General features: G+C 39.1%; 1 protein-coding gene across 28 annotated transcripts in view; it reads right to left on the bottom strand.

Annotated features, from left to right (window-relative positions):
* The window catches only part of PTPRD (protein tyrosine phosphatase receptor type D), a 2,215,209-nt gene that overhangs the window by 630,973 nt on the left and 1,559,369 nt on the right, over positions 1 to 24,867 (bottom strand). The window lies entirely within an intron of this gene.

Raw genomic sequence — 24,867 nt, 5'->3', positions numbered from 1 at the left:
AGAGAAAACTGTAGTTCTTGCTGTAGCTCCTAATGGGTGGCCTCAGACAGTAGCTGATCTGCACCCCATTGGAGATCCAGAAGCCAGTGTACCTAGTGGTCAGTGTGAGACACCAGATTTCAACTCCTCACATCCATAAGTGACACATTCAAGAGGCAGACTCAGTGAGCACCAAAGCCCCACTGAAACAAGTCCTGCACCATAAGCGTGTCTCCAGCGCAGCAGTTCTTCCATTATAGACACAGTGGGTCCTCACAGCCAATTGGCCTGGAGGTCAATTCCTCCCAGTGTACCAACAGCAATTAAGGCTTAACTACACCAAGACTTTGCACTCAGCCCACAAAGGGGTGTACCAAAGGCGTCCACCTCAGGTGATTGGGGAGGCTGAGCTACTGGCCCCTATAGGTCACCTACCACACAAAGCCACTCCATCAACACAAGGAAGCAACAAAATGCGGAGACAAAGAAACATGTCACGAATGAGAGAAATGGAGGAAAGCAAACTAATGGACGACATAGAGTTCAGAACCACATTTATAAGGTTACTCAAGAATCTTCTAAAAACCGCCGAGAAACTTGATGAGACCTCCGAGGAGCTTAGTGAGACCTTCAAGGACCTTAATGAGAATGCCAAAAAAATGGAAAAGGACCAGTCAGAAATTAAGCATACACTGTCTGAAATAAAGAATATACAGAAACTCAACTGTAGATCAACATACCCCAAGAATCAAACCAAAGATCTGAAATAGGAGGAAACAAAAACACCCAACCAGAAAAACAAAAAGAAAAAAGAATCCAAAAATATGAAGATAGTGTAAGGAGCCTCTGGGACAACTTTAAGCGTACCAACATCCGAATTTTTGGGGTGCCAGAAGAAGAGAAAGAGCAAAATATTGAAAACCTATTAGAAGAAATAATGACAGAAAACTTTCCTTATCTGGTGAAAGAACTAGACTTACAAGTTCAGGAAGGGCACAGAACCCCATACAAGAGGAATCCAAAGAGGACCACACCAAGACACATCATAATTAAAATGCCAAGGGCAAAAGACAAAGAGAGAATCTTGAAAGCAGCAAGAGAAAAACGGTTAGTTACCTACAAGGGAGCACCCATACGACTGTCAGCTGATTTCTCGGCAGAAACTATGCAGGCCAGAAGGGAGAGGCAAGAAATATTCAAAGTGATGAACAGCAAGAACCTACAACCAAGATTACTCTACCCAGCAAAGCTATCATTCAGAGTTGAAGGTCAGATAAAGAGCTTCACAGACAAGAAAAAGCTAAAGGAGTTCATCATCACCAAACCAGGATTACATGAAATGCTGAAGGGTATTCTTTAAAAAGAGGAAGAAGAAGAAAAAGGTAAAGATAAAAATTATGAACAACAAAATGACATAAAATACATACCTACCAACAAGTGAATCTAAAAATTCAAGTGAATAAAAAATCTGAAGAACAGAATGGACTGGTGAATAAAATAGAATCAGGGACATAGAAAGGGAGTGGACTGACAATTCTCAGGGGGGAGGGCATGTGAGGGGTGCGGGAAGAGACTGGACAAAAAGCTTACACCTATGGATGAAGACAGTGGCAGGGGGTAAGGACATGGGGTGGGGTGGGGAATCAGGTGGAGGGGAGCTATGGGGGGAAAAAAGAGGAACACCTGTAATAATCTGAACAATAAAGATTTATTAAAAAAAAAAAGAAATGAAAGAGGTGAAATAACAACAGATCCCGCCGAAATACAAAGGATTATTAAAAAATACTACGAACAACTCTATTCCAACAAACTGGACAACCTGGAGGAAATGGACATATTCCTAGAAAAATATAACCTTCCAAAACTCAATCAGGAAGAATCTAAACAGCTCAACATACCAGTAACTATGGAAGAAATTGAAGCAGTCATCAAAGAGCTTCCGGCAAACAAAAGCCCGGGGCCAGACGGCTTCACAGGAGAGATTTACCAAACATTCAAGGAAGAACTAAAACCTATCCTCCTCAGACTATTCCAAAAAATTCAAGAGGAAGGAACACTTCCAAGCTCCTTCTATGAAGCCAGCATCACCCTAATACCAAAACCAGATAAATACAACACAATGAAGGAGAATTACAGTCCAATATCCCTCATGAATGTAGATGCCAAAATCCTCAACAAAATTCTAGCAAATTGGATCCAGCAGTACATCAGAAAGATCATACACCATGACCAAGTAGGGTTTATCCCAGGAATGCAAGGGTTGTACAATATCTGCAAATCAATAAATGTGATACATCACATAAATAAATTGAGAGATAAAAATCACATAGTCATATCAATTGATGCAGAAAAAGCATTTGACAAAATCCAACACCCTTTCTTGATAAAAACTCTCAACAAGGTGGGAATAGAAGGATCATACCTCAACATCATAAAAGCTATATATGATAAACCCACAGCTAACATCATACTCAATGGGCAAAAACTAAAACCATTTCCCCTAAGAACAGGAACAAGACAGGGATGCCCACTCTCACCACTCCTGTTTGACATAGTACTGGAAGTATTAGCCACTGCAATTAGACAAGAAGAAGAAATAAAAGGCATCCAAATTGGAAAAGAAGAAGTAAAGCTGTCCTTATTTGTAGATGACATGATATTATACATAAAAAACCCGAAAGACTCCATCAAAAAACTAACAGACTTAATAAATGAATTTGGCAATGTAGCAGGATACAAAATTAATGCCAAGAAATCTATGGCATTTCTATACACCAACAGTGAACTTACAGAAAGAGAGACTAAAAAAGCAATCCCATTTTCCATTGCACCAAAAAAATTAAGATACTTAGGAATAAACCTAACCAAGGACGTAAAAGACCTATATGCGGAAAACTACAGGACACTGAAAAAAGAGATAGAGGAAGATGTAAACAGATGGAAGAACATACCATGTTCATGGATTGGTAGAATCAACATCATTAAAATGTCCATACTACCCAAAGTAATCTATAGATTCAATGCACTCCCCATTAAAATACCAATGGCATATTTCACAGACCTAGAAAGAACTCTCCAAAAATTCATCTGGAATAAAAAAAGACCCTGAATAGCCACAGCAATCCTGAGAAAGAAGAATAAAGTAGGAGGGATCTCAATACCAGATTTCAAGCTGTATTACAAAGCCACTGTCCTCAAAACAGCCTGGTACTGGCACAAGAACAGACATATAGATCAATGGAATAGAACAGAGAATCCAGATATCGACCCAAACCAATATGCGCAATTAATATTTGACAAAGGAGCCATGAGCATACAATGGAGTCAAGACAGTCTCTTCAATAAATGGTGTTGGGAAAATTGGACAGATACATGCAAAAAAATGAAACTAGATCACCAACTTACACCATACACAAAAATAAACTCAAAATGGATACAGGACTTAAATATAAGACGGGAAACCATAAAAATACTAGAGGAATCCACAGGCAGCAAAATCTCAGACATATGCCAAAAGAACTTTTTCACTGATACTGCCCCTAGGGCAATGGAAGCCAAAGAGAAAATAAACAAATGGGACTACATCAAAATAAAAAGCTTTTGCACAGCAAAAGAAACCATCAACAAAACAACAAGAAACCCCACTGTATGGGAGAACATATTTGCAAATGTTATCACTGATAAAGGTTTAATCTCCAACATCTAAAGGCAGCTTATACAACTTAATAAAAGGAAGATAAATGATCCAATAAAAAAATGGGCAATGGACCTAAATAGAATCTTTTCGAAAGAAGACAGAAGGAAGGCCAAGAGACACATGAAAACATCCTCAAAGTCACTAATTAGCCGAGAGATGCAAATCAAAACGACAATGCGATACCATCTCACACCTGTCAGAATGGCTATCAACAACAAATCAACAAATGACAAGTGTTGGCGAGGATGCAGAGAAAAAGGAACCCTCGTGCACTACTGGTGGGAATGCAGACTGGTGCAGCCACTGTGGAGAACAGTATGGAGTTTCCTCAAAAAACTAAAAATTGAACTCCCATTTGACCCAGTAATCCCACTCCTAGGAATATATCCTAAGAAACTAGAAACACCAATCAGAAAGGATATATGCACCCCTATGTTCATAGCAGCACAATTTACAATAGCTAAGATTTGGAAACAGCCTAGGTGCCTGTCAGCAGATGACTGGATCAGAAAACTATGGTACATCTACACAATGGAATACTATGCTGCCATAAAAAAGAAGGAATTACTACCATTTGTAGGCACCTGGATGGAATTAGAGAACATTATGCTAAGTGAAATAAGCCAGTCAATGAAAGAAAAATACCACATGATCTCACTCATTTGGGAATAATGAAAAACATTATAAACTGATGAACAAAAAGATAGATACAGAGGCAGTAAAGCATCAAACAGACTGTCAAATTACAGCGGTAAGGTTAGGGAGAGGTGGGGGAAATAAGAGATCAACTGAAGGACTTATATGCATGTATATAAGAGTAACCAACAGATGCAAAACATTGGGGGGTGAGGGCATGTATGGGAGTGGGGTGGGGGGGGGCAATGGTAAGATATGTACACATATAATACCTTAATAAAAAAAAAAAAATAAAAAAACAGAAAAAAAAATGCTTCCCTGGCAAATCAATCCTGAAATCATCATTTTAACCACTATCAATGGAATGTCCCACATCTATAGGATGGTTTCCAAATAGAACATTTAAGTACTAGTGGTCCGGTGCATGAAATTTGTGCACATTAAAAGGGGATTAATTAGAGGAAATAATTTAATATTGCTATTTGCCCTTTATAATAGAAGTGTCAGAGATGAAAGAAAATTAGTAAAATGTATATGAAAACCTTCCTCCTGTCAGAGTCTGGGGTGCACCACGGGACCCAGTGTCAAGTCCCCGCCCACCCACATGCGCCTCAAAAATCACGTGAGACCCAGACCCAGACCCAGCCAGTCCCTGCCCCCATTGGGCTAGATCCAGACCTGGCCAATCCCACCCTTGTCAAGCCCCACCAGGCAGGGGATGTAGCCTCAGGTCCCCTGGCCTGGTGCCAGGATGGAGGGCGTGACCTGAGGTCCCCCAGCCCAGACCAGGGTGGGGGGCATGCCTTGAGGTCCCCGGTTAAGCCCCACCAGGTGTGGGACATGGCCTGAGGTCCCCCGTCAAGCCTCGCCGGTCAGGGAGGCGCAGCCTCAGGTCCCCTGGCCCAGCACCGGGAGGGGGGCACAGCCTCAGGTCCCCCATCAAGCCCCACTGGCAGGGAAGCGCAGCCTTAGGCCCCCCATCAAGCTCCGCTGGGCTGGGGACTTGGCCTGAGTTCCCCTGACCCAGAACTGGGGGTGCACCTTGAGGTCCCCCGTCAAGCCCCCCTGGGTGGGGAGCATGGCCTGAGGTCCCCTGTCAAGCCCTGCCAGGCAGGGGGGGTGCAGCCTCAGGTCCCCTGGCCCAGTGCTGGGGCGGGGGGTGCGGTCTGAGGTCCCCCGGCCTAGTGCCGGGGTGGGGGGCCCAGCCTGAAGTCCCCTGTCAAGTCCCACCTGGTGGGGGCTGTGGCCTGAGGTCCCCCAGCCTGGTGCTGGGGCAGTGGGTGCATCCTGAGTTCCCCTGACCCAGCACTGGGGGTGCACCTTGAGGTCCCCTATCAAGCTCCGCTGGGTGGGGGGTATGGCCTGAGGTCCCCTGTCAAGCCCAGCCAGGCAGTGCGGCGCAGCCTCAGGTACCCTAGCCTGGTGCCTGGGCAGGGGGCATGGCCTGAGGTCCCCCATCCAGCCCCACTGGGCAGAGGGTACGGTCTGAGGTTCCCCCGACCTGGTGCCGGGGGGGGGGGGGCACGGCCTGAAGTCCCCTGTCAAGCCCCACCTGGTGAGGGACGTGGCCTGAGGTCCCCCAGCCTGGCGCTGGGGCAGGGGGAGCAATCTGAGGTCCCCTAGCCCAGCACCAGAACAGGAAGTGCACCTTGAGGTCCCCCGTCAAGCCTCAGGTCCCCTGGCCTGGTGCTGGGGTGGGGAATGCGGCCTTAAGTCCCCTGTCAAGCCCTACAGGGGCGGGGGAGGGCGTAGCCTCAGGTCCCTGCTGATGGCTCGTTAAGGCTCCTTATGGAAACTTGGCTTCAGCTGTGGGTGCAGCCATCTTTGTGACGGAGTGATGATCAATTAGCATATTCCCTCTTTATTAGATAGGATGATTCTTACTTCAATTTTAAGAGAATAAAAATACCACCTAAAGGGAAAGGACAGAAAAAACAAAAAAACAAAAAACAAAAACCAGTCTGCAGTCTTGTCTTCGCTGCGGCACTCTGCTCCTGTACTCCTGTAGATCCCTTCGCCCCCCCACCCTCCCTCTCATAGCAGGCGTCCTGCCCTGCTTGGCCACTCTGCGCCTGGAGCAGCTGGGCAGCCGTCATCTTTGGCCTTCTAATTTGCATACTCACTCTGGTTGGCTGTGGGTGTAGGGGAGGTACAGTCAATTTACATGTTTGTCTATTATTATGTAAGATTACCATGTTTTTAGACCATAAATAAAGCCAAATATTTATTTTCCTCATAATTTTCACAATATTCAGGACTACCTATATTCAGAAGCTCTTCATTGTGACTATTCACATACAAATCACCAGCCAGTACACATTACGTTTTTGGCTCACAATACAGCTGTAAGAAGAGAGTATACCATCTCTAGATAGGCATACACACCAGGGCTGACATTTCAGGCTGTTGAAGTGTATCATCAATTAACCTCACTTGAACCATACCATGTTCTATTACTCTGTAACATACTGCGGACAAATCTATTTGATGTGATACAATTTTCCTTTTTTTTCACAAGTCATATTTTATTTTCCCTAGTCTGTTTTTTATCAGGGGTTATTTAATATCTTGGGGGATTTCCATCACACATATAATGTTGTGACTAGTAATAACTAGATGGCTACAATTAACCTAATAGACTATGAATGAATCCATCTTCTATACATCATAAAAAAATTCATTGAGATATGCTTACCTAAAGAGAGAGTGGTGAAAAACATAATCCTTCATTAGGAGTTGTAACTGATGATAACTTCAAATAAGTAGAAGAAAATATTTTGATGCAGTGGCAGATTTCCTCTCTTATAATTTTTTCTCCTTTATCTCATAGGTAATAATTACATTTTCATGAAGTAATATCAAAAGTCTCAGGTTTTTACTGTTCAAGTACATCTGTCTCTTTGAGAGAAGACATTGTTTATATTTCTTTCCTGTGTTTAGGAAACATATTTATGTTATATACTTCCTTCATCTTATCTTTACTATGACTAAGCCAGGTATTATCATTGCTTATTTACATGTGAAAAAAGAGAGGTTCAAAGAAATCAACTCATAATATTCATAAGTGATATACTTGCCCTAACTGGTTTGGCTCAGTGGATAGAGAGTTGGCCTGCAGACTGAAGGGTCCCAGGTTCAATTCTGGTCAAGGGCATGTACCTTGGTTGCGGGCACATCCCCAGTAGGAGGTGTGCAAGAGGCAGCTGAATTGATGTTTCTCTCTCATCGGTGTTTCTAACTCTCTATCCCTTTCCCTCTCCCTTCCTCTCTGTAAAAAATCAATAAAATATATTAAAAAAAAAATAAGTGATATACTTGAGTTTGTCTGAATTCAAAGACCAATGTTGTAAAATTCCAAAAGAACCTCTTTCAACTATAAAGGTATTTTTAAATAATGGAAGGCAACTTCTACACTAAACATATATTAAGAATATTTGTGTCCTATTTAATATAGAATATCAGTTACAAAGCGTACTGTGTGTTTTAAAAGCCCATTTTAAGCAGTAATTGTAAAAATATAATAAAACAAAATAATACAATAAAATACTAGTTTTTATTAAAGTGAAATGAGTAATTTAAGATTTTAGTATCAAAAATTGTGTGGATGTGTAAATTTCATACTGTAATTAGCAATTTTTAATGAGTTCTGGGTTATAAAACGTGTCCTAAGAGGAAAGGTGACGAACAAAAATGAACCATTTCCTTCAAAATAAATAAGTACAATGACTATTTTAATAAGAACCTCCACTTGTGACGGCTATGCTTCCTTTCCAGATGCATCAACCTAAAAAATTCATTTAGGTTATTTTAAGTTTAACACAAAGTGATACAGCACCAGGCTGATGGGAACTGAAACCTACATTATGAACTGTTCTGAAACATACAATAAATTCCTTCGGATATGAGGACTTCTAGAAGCGCAAGCAAGCAAGCCATGGTAAAATCCATCTTCCTTCCCACTTTTCAAGCACATTAGGCTAATTCCAGAAATAAATCCACTCAATTGGCAAGTTAACCTCTTACTCTTGTCACAGAAGCCATCTGCAGCCTTGAGTTTAACTGTTTTCTTTCTCCTTGGTCATAGTCCTTTCTTTAGTGGCTCTGTATTTATGGGTGTCACTTAAGGAATTAATCTATGATGAAAATGTGCCCTGGAAAATCATTCATTTTACAAAAACTTGGATGCGGGGATGGTACATGAAATAAAATATTTTTAATTCTTTAATGTGGATTTTTTTCCCTACTGTGGTACACTAAGTCACTCCTTTGATAGTTTCGTATTTCTTTTTTTTTTAATAAATCTTTATTCAGATTATTACAATTATTTCTCCTTTTTCCCCCCATAGCTCCCCTCCACCCAGTTCCCACCCCACCTTCTGCCCTTACCTCCTCCCCACTGTCCTCATCCATAGGTGTATGATTTTTGTCCAGTCTCTTCATGAACCCCCCATAATCCTTTCCCCCTGAGAATTATCAGTCCATTCCCTTTCTATGCCCCTGATTCTATTATATTCACCAGATTATTCTGTTCCTCAGGTTTTTAATTCACTTGATTTTTAGGTTCACTTGTTGATAGATATGTATTTGTTGGTCATAATTTTTCTCTTTACTTTTTTCTTCTTCCTCTTCTTTAAGAATACCTTTCAGCATTTCATATAATACTGGTTTGGTGGTGATGAACTCCTTTAGCTTTTTCTTGTCTGTGAAACTCTTTATCTGCCCTTCAATTCTGAATGATAGCTTTGCTGGGTAGAGTAATCTTGGTTGTAGGTTCTTGCTATTCATCACATTGAAAATTTCTTGCCACTCCCGTCTGGCCTGCATAGTTTCTGTTGAGAAGTCAGCTGACAGTCGTATGGGTGCTCCCTTGTAGGTAACTAACTGTTTTTCTCTTGCTGCTTTTAATATTCTCTCTTTGTCTTTTGCTCTTGGCATTTTAATTATGATGTGTCTTGGTGTGGTCCTCTTTGGATTCCTTTTGTTTGGGGTTCTGTGGGCTTCCTGGACTTGTAAGTCTATTTCTTTCACCAGGTGGGGGAAGTTTTCGGTCATTATTTCTTCAAATAGGTTTTCAGTATCTTGCTCTCTGTCTTCTTCAGGCACCCCCATAATTCTGATGTTGGTACGCTTGAAGTTGTCCCAGAGTCTTCTTACATTATCTTCAACTTTTTGGATTTTTTTTTTTGCTTTTTACTTTTTCGGTTGTGTGTTTTTTGCTCCTTTGTATTTCAATTCTTTGACTTGATTTTTGTGTTCCTCTTGTCTGTTTTTGGGTCTCTGTATAATATTTTTTATTTCAGTCAGTGTATGTTTAATTTCTAGTTGGTCCTTTTTCATATCTTCGAGGGTCTCGTTATATTTATCGGCCTTTTCTAGGATATTCTTAAAAAGCCTTATAACCGTGGTTTTGAATTCTATATCCAGTCGTTTATTTTCCTCCATTTCTTTCGTTTGTGATCTGTTTCTGTGTCGCCGCATTTTCATTGCTTCCCTGAGTTGGTAGGGTAAATTTGTGTGCTAGGTTTCCTATATGGCCCAGTGGGTCTGCCTCCCCAGTTAACCTGAGGTGGACACTCTTGGTGCACCCCTTTGTGGACTGTGTGTACAGCCTGTTGTAATTAAGTCTTTATTGTTGTTAGTATCATTGGGAAGAATTGACCTCCAGGCCAGTTGTCTGGAAGGATCAGCTGTGTCTATGCTGACAGAAGTTCAGTGCTGGAGACAGCCTTATAGGATTAGACTTGCCAAATTGCAATAGCCTCTGTGCTCAGCTTGGATGGGGTGGAGTCTCAGTCTTGGCTTCCCGTCAGCCTTGCCCTTGCACGCACATCCGTGCCTTCAGACCTCTGCCTTCCCGGCTCCCGAGTCTCCGCCCGAGAGTCCAGACTCCCCCCACAAGAGCGTGGGTCCCCAGGGGCTCGCCTGGAACTGGGGTTCACTGCAGTCAGAACTGGGGCTCAGTGCAGTCAGGAGCCTCTGACTCCCTTCCACTAGGGAAAGCCTGTGGCAACCTCCGCAGCCTTTGTGCACGCTTTCAGTCCTCCGCCTTCCCAGGCTCCCGAGTCTCTGCCCGAGAGTCCAGACTCCCCTCGTAAGAGCGTGGGTCCCCAGGGGCTCGCCCGGAACTGGGGTTCAGTGCAGTCAGAACTGGGGTTCAGTACGGTCGGGGGCTTCCTTCCCCCTTCCGCCAGAGAAAGTCAGCCAGGCTCTCAGCCGCCCTTCCTCTCTGCGCGCACAAAGACCCTTTGCCGTACCTTCAATTCTCTGTGAGCTTTTCTCTTTCCTTCTAGTTGTAGAATTTTCACTCAGCCAGCTTTCCTGTGGTTCTGGATGGTGTCCGTTCTGTCTTTTAGTTGTAGTTTTGAAATTGTTGTGCAAGGCAGCAGTTTAGCTGTTTACCTATGCCACCATCTTGGTTTCTCCGATAGTTTCGTATTTCTGACATTATTTACTCAGGACTTACTTTATTTGGGCTTTGGAATTGATTGAAATAAGCTGGGTAAAACTTATTTTTGACCATTTCATTCTAATCATTCCTGCAGGCTCAATTTTTAGAACCCAGTTCAATAGGCTGAAAGTAAGAATTCCTCAGTAGAGAGGTTTATTTTATTTTCCCCTCTGTGTAATCAGAAATGCAAAATTGTAAACATGGGCATGTTTACTTTAAAAAGTTTAGATTTGGAATATATTTCATTTAGACTTTTAAAAGCAGATAGAATAACTATCTTACATACTAAGAATATACTAAATATATGTATACATATGTAAATTATTGCTAATAAATACTATTTAGTGGCAGAACTGAATGATTGAATGTTTTATTCAATATAAAAATTTGTATCGCATATATCCTGTGAAATTACAAGTTATTTTGAGTAGATTCTCATAATTAATCAACCTTTAGTAAATTCCTGAGTAACTATGGCCAGCATAGCTTGGTTAATAGAGAGTAATGGCAGGTGACATTTGTGTAGAACGTACAGTGGACCTGGCTGTGCTCCAAGCATTTGGCCTGTTTCAATCATTTAATCCTGAGTGCTGCGTGGATGAGCAAATTGGTCAAAGCAATACAGGTGGTAGGCGGTGAAACTGGAATGCATCTTCTGCCAGTTTCCAGAGCCCATAATCTTAACTACTGTGTTTTAAAATAATTTTAAAAAATAGCTATTAGAGGTTACGAATGCCTTGATTAAATGTCTATTTTTCAACAATATATAATGCACTGGTACCCTGAGGTTAATGAAGTTATTGTATGACTAGTTTTAAAAAATACTGTTCACATAAGGAAATGACAAAACTCAGCTGGGAAATAAAATAATTCTCTTCCATTTAGCGAAAGATGCTTTTTGCTCTATTGTTTCCATTATTTCTTTTGCTATACTATTTCCATCAAATATGTGCTACACAATAACTTTTTTTATGGTGGCCAATTTAAAATATAAAACTAACGTTTTGAGTATGCTGATAAGAGTTTGGGGATCTTTATAATTCAGTTATACAAGTCTGCAGTAGGGTCAACCTTGAAAGTGAGCTCTGCGGTTAAACTCGAGTTTACAACATGGGCTGAGTGCAGCAGTGTTTCTTGTGGTGCTACAGATGTCTGTCTCTTGACTTCCTATGAACTCTCCAAGAGGATCCAACTTATTGTTTTTGGGAAATCAATATCCATACTTTGATTTCATTTTTTATTTAAATAAATGTTTTCTATCTATGAAAGGGATATAGAATCATTGCAGAAAAGTCAAAAAATGAAGGAAACAAAACTACTTGTAATCTAAATCAAGAGATAACAGCTGGTTTCATTTTGTATAATTTTCTTCCTATATTTAAAATAGATTTGTATACATATTTTATAAGTATATACATGTCTATACACTTTTCTTTCTTTTGCATAATACCTGATATAGGGTTAAATATTCTCATTTTTCATTTAATATCTATAATAATTAAAGTGTAATATGCTAATTAGACTGAACGTCCTTCCCGATGTCCTTCCAGACGACCTTCCGAATGAAGCCAGGGCTACGAGGGAAGCCCTGGGTCCTGGGCGCCAGAGGTGCCAGCAGCCAAGGGAAGGAAGGCCTACTCTTGCACGAATTTCATGCATTGAGCCTCTAGCTATATTATAAAAGTCTACCCAAGCTGTTTATAATTATAGACTGACAAAATATTTTAACATTTAGATGCATTTTGATATTTAGCTTTTATAATAATTGTGGTTAATATTTTGGAACATAAATTTTGTAAAAACTTTTAAAATGACATGTTTCTTATTTAGGCCTGATGGGTAAATTGGGACATACCAAGTCGATATGTATGACTGTTTTAAAGGTTCTTTTTTTTAAAAAAAAATATATTTTATTGATATTTTACAGAGAGGAAGGGAGAGGGATAGAGAGCTAGAAACATCGATCAGCTGCCTCCTGCACACCTCCCACTGGGGATGTGCCCGCAACCAAGGTACATGCCCTTTACCGGAATCGAACCCGGGACCCTTCAGTCCGCAGGCCGACGCTCTATCCACTGAGCCAAACCGGTTCCGGCTGTTTTAAAGGTTCTTGTATACTAATACTACATGGTTCCATTTCCACAGCAGAGTCTGAGAGTGCCTGTCTTAACACACTCTTGTAGTAATTGAAGTGTTTTTTTTCAGTAATCAGTATTTGTTATTTAAAAATAATATATTACCTTAAAACTTGCCAGTCACTGAGGACTAGAGAGGCTAAATATTTTTATATGTGTATTAGGTATTAATATTTGTTTTCCTGAGCATTGTTTGCTTTCTGGTTTATATTTGTTATGGAAATCCAAAAATCACCATTAATAAATTAACCATGAACCCATTTCTCTTAGAAGAATAAGACCTCAAAGGAATTCACCTACCTTTAGAGCCTTTCTAAAAATTCCTTGAGCTCAAAGTATATTCCTCATTTTCTAAAGAGACTATCACAGGAAAGACATTTGTCATGAATTTCTTTTGCCATTAGTGATATTAAGTTTCTGCGGACATATTTCACCAGATGTGAAATGGCTGGCTAAGGCTGAAGGTATATGTGAGTGGGTGTGTATGTGCATATGAGTGATAAGAGAGAATGGACTTTGTTAAATTGGCCTCTACTAGGTAGAGTTCATTATTGTGGCTTTACTAATAGTATTCTCTAATATGAATATTTCCAGCAGAAGCATACATTTCATATTAGTTCCTTAGCACAATGATTACTACTCAAGTGCAGGTTATATCTTAGCTTTTCTCACTCCTTTTCATAATTTTAGACTAGGGAACATAGGCATATATGGAAGAGAAGAGAATAAAAAGGTGTGTTTGTATGTGTGTGTGTTTTCTCATCACCAATTTTTTTGATTCCATAATGTGTGCCAGATACAATACATGCCAGCGTGTGCGTGTGTGGGGAGGTCTGTATATGTGTATGTGTTTATGTGGACTAGTGGTTTTGACTTGGGATGACACACACAATAAGGTGATGATTATAGTTTCATAAGTGGGCAGGTTATTCAATATATGTACTATTTAAGTAAAAATAGATAAAATCATACAGGATAGACTGGTATAGGTACTCCCTTAAGTAGGACAACTACTTAGGAGGTATGGCAGACAGGATTCCAGATGTGTGGAAATATCTGGCAAATGGTGGCAGTGGAAAAGAAAAAGATGGTTAGGGAGACATTTTAAAGGCAGAAATGTCAAAATTTTGAGGAAAAAGAAATACTTGAGGGGCAGGAGAATAAATAAAAGGAATCACTGAATTAGCTTTTAAGAATGATGTTGATATTGCTTAAGAGAGAGCAGTGGGAAGAAAAAGGGTATTTGTGGAGGAAGATAAAATGTAGATTGCTATAATAAATATTTAAGTGAAAATATCAAATAGGAAGGAGAAATAGCTCAGGTGAATCCAGAATGGAAGTCTGTTTTTGGAATTCTCAGCCTGGAGATAATAATTAAACCTATAGGCCTAAATGACTTTTGTAGAGTATTGGAGAGGATAGGGAAGATTGAGCTATAAGTGGCAAAAATAAATAAGGTAGGTAAGGTAGAGCAAGTGAGAGTGAAATGAATGAGAATGAGAGAGAGAGAGAGAGAGAAAGAGAGAGAGAGAGAGAGAGAGAGAGAGAGAGATTGGAAATGCAGATGGTTCTCAGGAGTAGTACAGATATATGATAGCATATAGGAAAGCATCATATGGAGGTAGTTGTAGTTAATATCATAAAAATCAAAGATTTCCATCAGCAGATGAGTGGATTAAAAAACTGTGGTACATCTACACAATGGAATACTACGCTGCAGTAAAAAAGAAGGAATTCTTACTATTTGCAATAGCATAGATGGAACTGGAGAGCATTATGCTAAGCGAAATAAGCCAGTCGGAGAAAGATAAATATCACATGATCACATTCATTTGTGGAATATAATGAACAACATAAACTGATGAACAAAAATAGATCCAGAGACAGAGAAGCATGGATCAGACTGTCAAACCTCAGATGGAAGGTAGGAGACTATGGGGGTAAGGGGGAGAGATCAACCAAAGGACTTGTATGCATGCATATAAGCCTAGCCAATGGACACAGACACCAGGGGGGTGATGGCATGAGTGGGGGGCGGGGGATGGGGGCGATGGGGGAATAATACTTTATTAGATTAAGGTATTACATATGTAATACCTTAATCAGTAAAGAAAAAAATAAAAAAATGGAAAAAAAAAGATTTTCTACACATTCCTTTGGGGACTGGATAAAGAAAAGGAGGCTTTTGGTGTCTGAGCATAAGAAGAATAAGGAACTACAGGGATGTGAGTTACAGCATAAGGAATATAGTCAATAATATTGTAATAACTATGTATGGTGCCAGGTGGATAATAGAATTATTGGGGGGATCACTTTGTAAGTTAAATAAATGTCTAACTATGGCTGTATACCTGAAACAAATATAATATTGAATGTCAACTGTAATTTAAAAATTCCAAAAAAAGGTTTAATAATCAGAAACCAGACTGCAAGTAATTTAATATTTAAATGAAGTAATTCACCTATTGTTGGTCCCACATAATTATCTTCAAGATATTAAAATAAATATGGAGGCTAATTAGTATATTCTTCTAACTCCTATTAACTGTTGCAATGATATCTATTAAAGCTATTTTTCTTTAGAAAAAAAACTGTATGAAATCCTAGTTTTTGTAATCAAAGCTATAGGTGGCATCTCTGATTAATGACCTTTTTAATGTTATGTAATAAAGTACTTTATTTAATGACTATACTTGTCTATGTGACCTAGAATTTTATGTTATTGGACATAAAACAAGTTTTAGCAATCACTTAAATGATGGGTGTTATTTCCAAAAAGAAATCTCTTCTATTAATTTACATAGAAATGGGTTAACAATGTAATTCCTTAATTTTCATTAACATTACAAAAAGTGGGTGTGTTTTTTTCAGTTTTCCCCCAACATATTGTTTTATGAGAAGAGTTAAATATTTCTCTTGTGTCTCTTTCATTGTATGGGGTTTGTTTTCACTTGTTTGTTTTTGTGGCCCTAATTGGAAATTTCATGTGCTTTTCTCTTGAAGACAAAAAGACATCAACCTTTTCTTCTACATAAAATTGTTCCAAAAAAATGAAGTCAGTCCTTAGTGGTATCAATTCAGAAGGAAATTGGCACGTATTCATGAAAATGGCTGCATCCAGAATTGGAAAAACTGAGTTCTTTTTTTTTAGTACAAGAATCTTTATACAAGCTCTTTTAATAACATTCTCATAAATTTCATAGCTAATATTAGTGGATATTCTGAATGAGACTCTGGATTTTAACCATTCACATTTCCATTTCTTAATCTGTAAAATTACACCACTAAATCACACTCCATAATTCTAAAGAGTTGCAGAAAGTGTGAATGATGTTTAAATGACAAAAGAGAGGGCATTCAATAAAATATTTAGTGACTTTTACTTATATTATGTTTTAGTTTGTCTTACACTCAAAGATAGGTGAAGTATTCCTGAGAATTAAGACCCATATGACAGAAACCATGAAATCTTGTGAGAAAAAAGCATTGAGAAAAACCTTTTAAAGCACTATTTACTTACTCTTAAAGTGAAATCATATTGCCAATATAAATTTACTTCTACATTTTTAATTACAATAGTTACTCAGACACTTCTGTGTATAGATGGGTTTGATAACAGTATCTCCCTCATAGTGTTTTAGAGATGAAAGGATTAATATATGTGAAAAATTTGGAGCAGATACTGGCTCATAAGGAAGCACACAGTGAATTGTAGCCATTATCATCACAAAATGAAACCATGAAGACTGAGTCTTGCGCTTGCCCTACTCTGTGTGGTATTTTCCCCATTAACAACTCAACTGGAAATATGTTCATTCTTACTTCTTTATCTATCTTAAATGTGTGCATAGTCTGAGCAATACTGACCAAACAAGCAAATGACTAATAGAATGCAATAATTTACTTGAATCAAAATTTTCCCAAAAACAACTGAGATAATTTTATTTTCCTGATTATAAGAAAGAAAATATCCTATTGCCTAGAATATTTTAGTTGAGTAATGTTCAATAAATTCTGTCATCTTTATTGCTTTGTTTTATTTTATACAAACCCTGATGAAGGAAGGTTTTCTCACACTATTCAACAAATAATTTTGTCTTTATCAAAGATTAAGTGGTTATTATTGTGTTCCACTCTGGTGGACCCCAAAAGGTATACAACTGCTTATAATCACAATAATTAGACAGAGAGACACAATATGAACATGAGCAAATGACAATAGAGGCTTCAATTGCAATAGGTGTAATAAGGGATAGTTGTTAAAGGCATTTAGAGGAGGAAGACATCATTGCATCCCATTAATTTTCTGAACAAGTATGGCATTGGTATATGTGGTGAATTCACAGTTAAGATTTATTCACAAAGTAGGACTTGAACAACACCTTGACGACTGTATAGGATTTAGAGGGACCAAGGAGAGTGAGATGGAAGGGAGTTTTATGAACTTGAGGGCAGGGTTCCTCTGTTCCAAAACCAGCTCCCTCTCTGTGCCACTCTCTCTCAATCAACAACTTTCCCACCCACCACTTTAAATGACTTGCTTCATTTCACATCCTCACTAAAATTCTACCATGTAGGGATCTACTTGGAGGGAATTGCATGATCTGCTTCTCACAATGCAGTGTGAATGAGTTAGCTCTTTCAGGGCAATGGAGAAAAAGAAATTTGAAAGTATGGAGTCATTTAGTGGGTGAAGAGCTTAGCTGGGGTTTCAGAATTGGAGATTTGAGGCAAGCAGAGGGTAGCAGGAGTGCACTATTTGCCTGAAGAGCAGCAAAGAGATTTTTGTCAAATGATCAAAGATCAGAACAGAGTAGTGAGCAGATGTTGAAGACGAATAAATTAGCTTTTTCAATACTGAGATGTAATGAGAGAAGGCAAGGCAAAGGGATAAGTAAGAGTGATGCTGGATAACACTGAGAGATAATTTGGAAAGGTAGCACTGGTCTGTGCTGGACTGTGCAATATCAAGTTAAAGATTTGGTGTTCATCTTATATGCAACAGAAAATACCCTTGGTTGCTCTACTCCCATCCCACGGTTTGAAATTAAGCTAAAGGGAACACCTTGCAAGTATTCTGCTGTGTTGGGGGAAGATGGCGATGATGGTGTAATTTCAGTCTCTCCAAATCAGCCCTCCTATCATCCTTATACGTATTTAAAGTAAATAAGAAAGCCTCTAGATCTAACTATCAGATAGAGGAGACATGACGTAGAGAAACATGTTTAACAAAACCACAGGGATGTCATGAGAGGAATTCTATATGAAGATATACAATATTCTTTTTTTTTTAATATATATTTTATTGATTTTTTACAGAGAGGAAGGAAGAGGGATAGATAGTCAGAAACATCGATGAGAGAGAAACATCGATCAACTGCCTCCTGCACACCTCCTACTGGGGATGTGCCCGCAACCAAGTTACATGCCCTTGACCGGAATCGAACCTGGGACCTTTCAGTCCGCAGGCTGACGCTCTATCCACTGAGCCAAACCGGTTTTGGCAAGATATACAATATTCTTTAATAAATGTGTAGCATTTTAAAAAGTAGGGGAAACTTAAGAGACGACTTAACAGGCCTAACAACCAAATCCAATGTCTTGGCAGGGAAATTTGAACGTGGACTAGGTACTTGATAATGTTCAATAATCATGCTATTTTATTAGGTATGATAATGGCATTGTTATGCTAAAAAAAAGCCATGATCTGTTAGAGATACACAAAGATATATTTACAAGTGAAATCTTATCATGTCTAAAATATGCTGTAAAGAGATTACATTCTCCCCATCCTCATGTTGGGATAAGAAACAAGTTTGGCAATACACCAATCATGTTGATCCTTCCTGCCGGGAAATGATTTTCATTATTCTCTCTACTTATGGGGATGTTTGAAAAATTCCACAGTAGGTCAAGCTATTCTTCAACTCAACCTGTGATTTGACACCTCTGCTCACTCTCTTGGATGAGTATTATTGAAGATGGTGCTTCCATATCATTAATACCCAGAATATTCACAGAGTCGAAATCTGATACTGCTAACACAGAAGGTGCCACCGACTTCTATTTTCTTACCAGAGAATCAAAGCAAAACTAATCACAGAAGTTTCAGGTTTTGTCCTGCTGTATACTGGCTCCTGAGAAATTCTCTCTAGGATGCATAACACTAATTTATATCTTACAATGCTATGAATGCTGCAAACACCATTGTCAAGAGTGGAGGGAGAAAAACTGACACAATGTGACATTACAGAGAGGCCCCCCAACCACCAATATCTTTTTCTTTAGTTAAACATGTATTTCTAGACATGGGTTCCATACATTTTATTGGTTAATAATTAATAACAAGGGAAACAACACTATATTCCTCCCAGAATGGTTAAAATGAAAAAGAAAAGAAAAACGAATGGACAACACCAACTGCTGGTGAAGATATGGAAATACTTGAACCATCAAGCATGACTGAAAGAATTCAAGAGTGCAGCCACTTTGGAAAACAGTTGGCAACTTCTTATAAAGTTAAACATACACTTAACATGCAAATCAACTATTCTACTCCTACACTTCTGAGTGTTTACCCAAGAGAAAAGAGAACATGTTTTCATAAAAAATTATATTGAAATATTACACCAGCTATAATTCATAACCACCCTAAACTGCAAACAACCCAGAAGACTGTAACTGGTGAATTGGATAAATGAACTGTGACACATGCATGCATAAAATACTACTAAGTTAAAAAATAAAAACAAACTATTGATACACACAATTGTATTGTTGGATCTCAACTGCATTATGTTAAGTGACAGAGGCCAGACACAAAAGGCTACATATTGTATGACTGCATTTATATGGCATTCTGGGAAAGGAAAAACCACAGAGACCAAGCAGTTGTTGACGGAGGATAGAGGTGGAGGGAGGCGATGACTAAGAAGAGGCATGAGGGAATCTGGGGAGTGATGCAGTTGTTTTATATCTTGGTGGAGGCAGTGGTTCCAGGACTATGCATGTTTGACAGTATTCAGAATGTACACTAAGAAAGGGTGAATTCTATGAATGTAATTTATACAAATCTAACTAAAATAAGACGTTAAAAAATCTTCCAAGATTCTTCCCTGGTTTTTGTATCTGATTCTCATTTCTTTCCTCGTTTCCTTCTTTTTTAAAAATGCTGAATAGCTTCCCTAGTCAGGTGGGCTCAGTGGATAGAATGTTGGCCAGCAGAATGAAGGGTCTCTAGTTTGATTCCTGTCCAGGGCACCTTCCTCACTTGCAGTCTCCATTCCAGGCTCAGGTTGGGGTGCCTGTGGGAGGCAGTCAATTGATGTGTGTATCTCACATTAATGTTTTACTATCTCTGTCTCTTCCCCCTCCCTTCCACTCTTTCTAAAAATCAATGGGAAAATATCCTCGGGTCAGGGTTAACAACAACAACAAAAAAGGCTTAATAGTTGTAAAATATCATCATTTGGATGAATTGTCACTGGCAAATAATTCTCCGATTTAAGCATTTAAGCTGCCTTTTCATTCTTCACTATTATAAGTACAAGTTGGATATAAAAATAAATGATCCACAGTGTTATTTCCACTCCAGATGTGTTAACATGGCTGGGAGTATTTTGACAGTCCTATGTAATTGATATTCCTCTGCTCATAAAACCAGGACTTATAGATTCTACAGAAACAAAAAAAAAATATGCTCAAAATAATCTTGTTAATTTTGAGAAATGTTTTAGATTCCTATTTTGATGTTCAAAGTTTGTAGACCAAGCCATGTGGAGGGAAACAAGGAGGTGGAACACTGGCAGTTAAGAAAAATAATTTTATAAACTGCTAATAGCAAGAGTACCATTGTTTGACTTCTTTATTAACATAAATTCTCTCTTTTGAAAAGCCATTTTAATGTACAAGATGGGAGGGCATAATTCCTGGATAAAGATAGGCAGGTAGAAATGGAGAGAAGAGACATAGAAATGGGAAAATATAAATACATAAAAGTAAAGTTATATTGTGGTTCATCTCAAGATGCTTGTTTCCACCTAACTTTATGAAGCTTCAACCTATTAATCTTTTCTTTTTAACTCACCTTTGTTATAAACCTGCACAACTAGGAAGAGCATTTATTTATTAAGACTCTGTTTGTCTAAGCATTTTTTAATGGCCCCCATTGCCATTTTGCCATCTGGACACCTGACATTTTAAAAACAAACATTTCAACATAATTGATAAATTCTACCTTAGATGGCTATTATCAGGTCTGACTGCTAAACATACACCAAATTAAACCTTGCTGAGCAGAGTGAACATACCAGCATGCGTGTATTAACCTGAGAGATACACCAGGGATTTTCAACCAGTGTGCCACAAGAATTTTTAAAACGTGCAATAGCTGACTCTTTAGTCAGGGGCACGGACCTCTTCTCCCTTAGGGTGTCCAATAAAAAATGACAAGATCCAATGCAACAATAGCCAGGCAGTGTGAGTGAATCAAAATTATACCTATTTTCTGGTGTGCCACAGTATTTTATTAACTAGTTTACATGTGCTGTGAGATGACAAAGGTTGCAAATAGCTGCTCTATTCCAACAAGAGTGATGGTCTTACAAAAACCAAATTGTGAGAAATAACTTGGGGGATTTTGGCCAGAAGCACACTCACAATGGATAGGCCACAGGAGATGTCACCATTGCAGGTGAGACGTAACTTGCCATATAGGCAGCCGCAGTGAAGACTGCTAACAAATGACCCATCCAAAGAACAGCCACAGTTATCCTGCCTTCTAGTACCTGTGCTAATACCCACTTAAAATGCCATTAATTGAGGAAAAAAAGATAAAAGCATTAACATTAAAGAGCATCTTTTCTTTATGAGGCACTTCTGATTCATGCATCTATCCATTAACATAAGCAGCAGAAATGTCTCACATACTATAAGCAAAACACTCTCCTGGGTCATGAGGGTGCAGCGATAAGCAGGACAGACAATATCCCTACATCTTTGCAAGAAGCTGCTCTACTTGGGTATTTTTTCCCACCTTGTCTTCTAGCTCACTGATGTGGTCCTCTGCTTCTTCTAGTCTACTCTTGATGCTTTCTATCGAGTTCTTTACAGCAGCGATGTCATTTTTCATTTCTTCTTGGTTCTTCATTTCCTCTTGGTTCTTACTCATATTGTCAAATTTGTCTTCCATTCTTTTCAGCCACCTTATGACCATTTCTCTGAATTCTTTCTCTGGAAGGTTACTTGCCTCCATTTCGTTTACTTCCTTTTTCTGGTGATGCCTGCTTTTCTTTCATATGCGGGCTGTTTCTTTGTCTCCCCATGGTCTCTCTTCTCCGGATGTCTGGTTATGTAGTTCTCTCTCTCCTTTCCGTGGTGGAGTGTAGAGCTCCTCTGAATCCGTGAATTTGCGCCAATTGGGAACTGGTGTTCTGGGGCTCGCAGCTGTTCCGTGGGTGCCGCAGTTGTGGATTTTCAGGCTTTCGATAAGCTCCACTTTCCCTTTCAAGATGGTGCAGACTCCGTGACAGAGCCCGCAGATCCGGGAGGGGACCCAGCTGCAGTGGGGGCTGCCCGGTCAGGGGAACCCCGTCTAGCAGTCCCCCACCTTCTCCTGGTGTTTAGCTGTCCCTTAACTTGCCAACAAACACTCCTCATGCGACCCTCAGCTTTTCTTTCTTACTGCTCCGGGACAAGGCTCGGAACACATCTGTCTATTCCACCACCATTTTTTTTCTCCTCCAATATCCCTACATCTTTGGAACTTACATTCCACCTGGGGCCCAGGGGAGAAAGGGGTGGAAGGTTGAAGCCTTTAGACTATCTGTGAATTTATAACTTTCCTCTTTTACATTTCAAGAACCTGAAACTCAGAAAAACTGAGTGCCTTGTACAAGGTTACATAACTAGCAAGTCATAGAAATGTCATTAGGATCTGGGACTCCAACATAACTCTGTTTTTGCAAATCAGGAAGTTTGCTTCAAACAACTTCCTGCCTCTTTTATCCCAGCACTTTGAGATAAATGAAACTATAAGGCTTCTTCAGATTCAATACTAAAAGCTCTGGATCAGGGTTCAAACATCTGAGATTTAGGAGAAGTTAGGGGTACCCAGGGCTCAGAGATTCCATCAGTTTGATTTCAGAACCATTTTAGAACTTTGATGGGATTTTTGGACTGGCATTTTGAACTACATTGCTATTGTGGAAAAACACCCTAATGAGTTCTAAATGAATGATTCATACATGAACTTTTGAAATATAAACTCTGCTACTTCAGATATCTAACTCTGCCTTCTAAAATCCACTCTTTCATGCAAGTTTACATCTCATGTCATCCTGAGTAAAAAGAGAAAGTTTTCTTCTTCTGTTCTGTATATCCCTTTCAGAATTATTCTCTTTCAGTGAGTACCTGTCTAGTTTCTGCCCAGTTTATTCCTGTCATGCAGTAATAGATTTCTACTACTAGAATCCTATATGTGTTTGGTGGTGGGGGAGTTCAATCCCCTTTTAACACAACCTTCTGGAATGCTAATAAAAGTACTCTAATGATCAAAACTAGAGTTTTCCCTTGCTTTCTAAAGATTATGAACAAAGCTTGATTTATAAAATATCATATTATATATTAATATAGAAGATAAGATATTTAGTCCCTTCAAGTGAACAAGGAAGTAGCATGGTAAAGGGAGAAACAAAATGTTCAATATAAAAAAAAGTATTTACCCCAAGATTTTCAGAAAAAAAATAGTATTTGCAGATTTTAATATTAATGATGAACTAAAGCCTGTTAATAATTCCTATGTATAAATTAATGTTAAAATAATTGAATGAAAGCCAAGTAATGATGAAGTCATTAATTAGTCAGTTCATACTAGAGATTGATTTGCAGAAGCAAAATTTAAAGGGTGACTACATCAATAACAGTGAAAAGTAAAATTAATTATTCTATTATATAAACTTACCATTTTTGGAAGTTATGCCTGGTCCTTCTCTAATTAATTATATGCCTAAAGAAGTTGGAAATTTATAGTAAAAAGTGTATCTTTATAAATAGAATTTTCCACACCTTTATGAGGTCTAATTTGTACTACTTAATATTTTATACTGTATATAATGAGACTTATTTTCTTTCTAATTTCAATAATTTTATTTTTTAATTTTTTAAAATTAATTAGAGAGAGGGAGAGAGAGGAGAAACTTCAGTTGGTTGCCTCCCATACACAGCCGGATCAGGAATTGATACTGCAACCTTTTGGTGTATGGGATGATGCTCCAACCAACTCAACCACCTGGCCAGAGCTCAACAATTGACTTTTTGGCTTTGATGTGATACTGTGCTTCTGCTTACTTCTTTAGGTCCAAATCCATGTCTTGGTAATTTGGTTAATGGCCTACTCACATTAGGACTTGCAGCTGCTCCTGTTTAACAGGCTTTTCCCAAGATATTGGAGATCTTGCTTGCACCCCATCAAGGAAGGGCCACCAGAATGCACTATGTGCAGAGAAGGCTTCCCTGTGCAACATCCCTCCTTCGATTCTCAGTGTTACTTTCAGTGATATGTTTGACCCAACTCCTACTGGTTTATAAAAGCCTGTTGGCAAATATTCAGGAATTTTGTGAGTGGGGCCATAGCTAGAAATCAGTCATAGTAAAAGTATTTAAACTAAAGAAATCATCAAATGTTTTTTACTCCTGGAGAGCTTGTTCATCAAAACACCGCTGGATCATTGTGTCTTCAGAATACATTAGGTGACTGTGTTTAGATCTCCCAACTGTGACTATTATTGAAATACTAGGGGCCCAGTGTACAAATTCGTGCATGTTGAAAGGAACTGTGGGCTGCTGTGAACACAGGGGCGGGTCTCTGCCCATCCTCAGCGCCCCCACCCGGTCCCTCCTGCCATGCCCCGGTCCCCTGTCTGCCGGCAGCCCTGCTCCTGCCGCTGCCTCTCCCACGTGCTGAAGGCGCCAGT

This window comes from Plecotus auritus, assembly GCF_963455305.1.
Source record: "Plecotus auritus genome assembly, chromosome: 5".
NCBI classification, from domain to species: domain Eukaryota; kingdom Metazoa; phylum Chordata; class Mammalia; order Chiroptera; family Vespertilionidae; genus Plecotus; species Plecotus auritus.
This window is presented reverse-complemented; position numbering and strand designations above follow the sequence as displayed.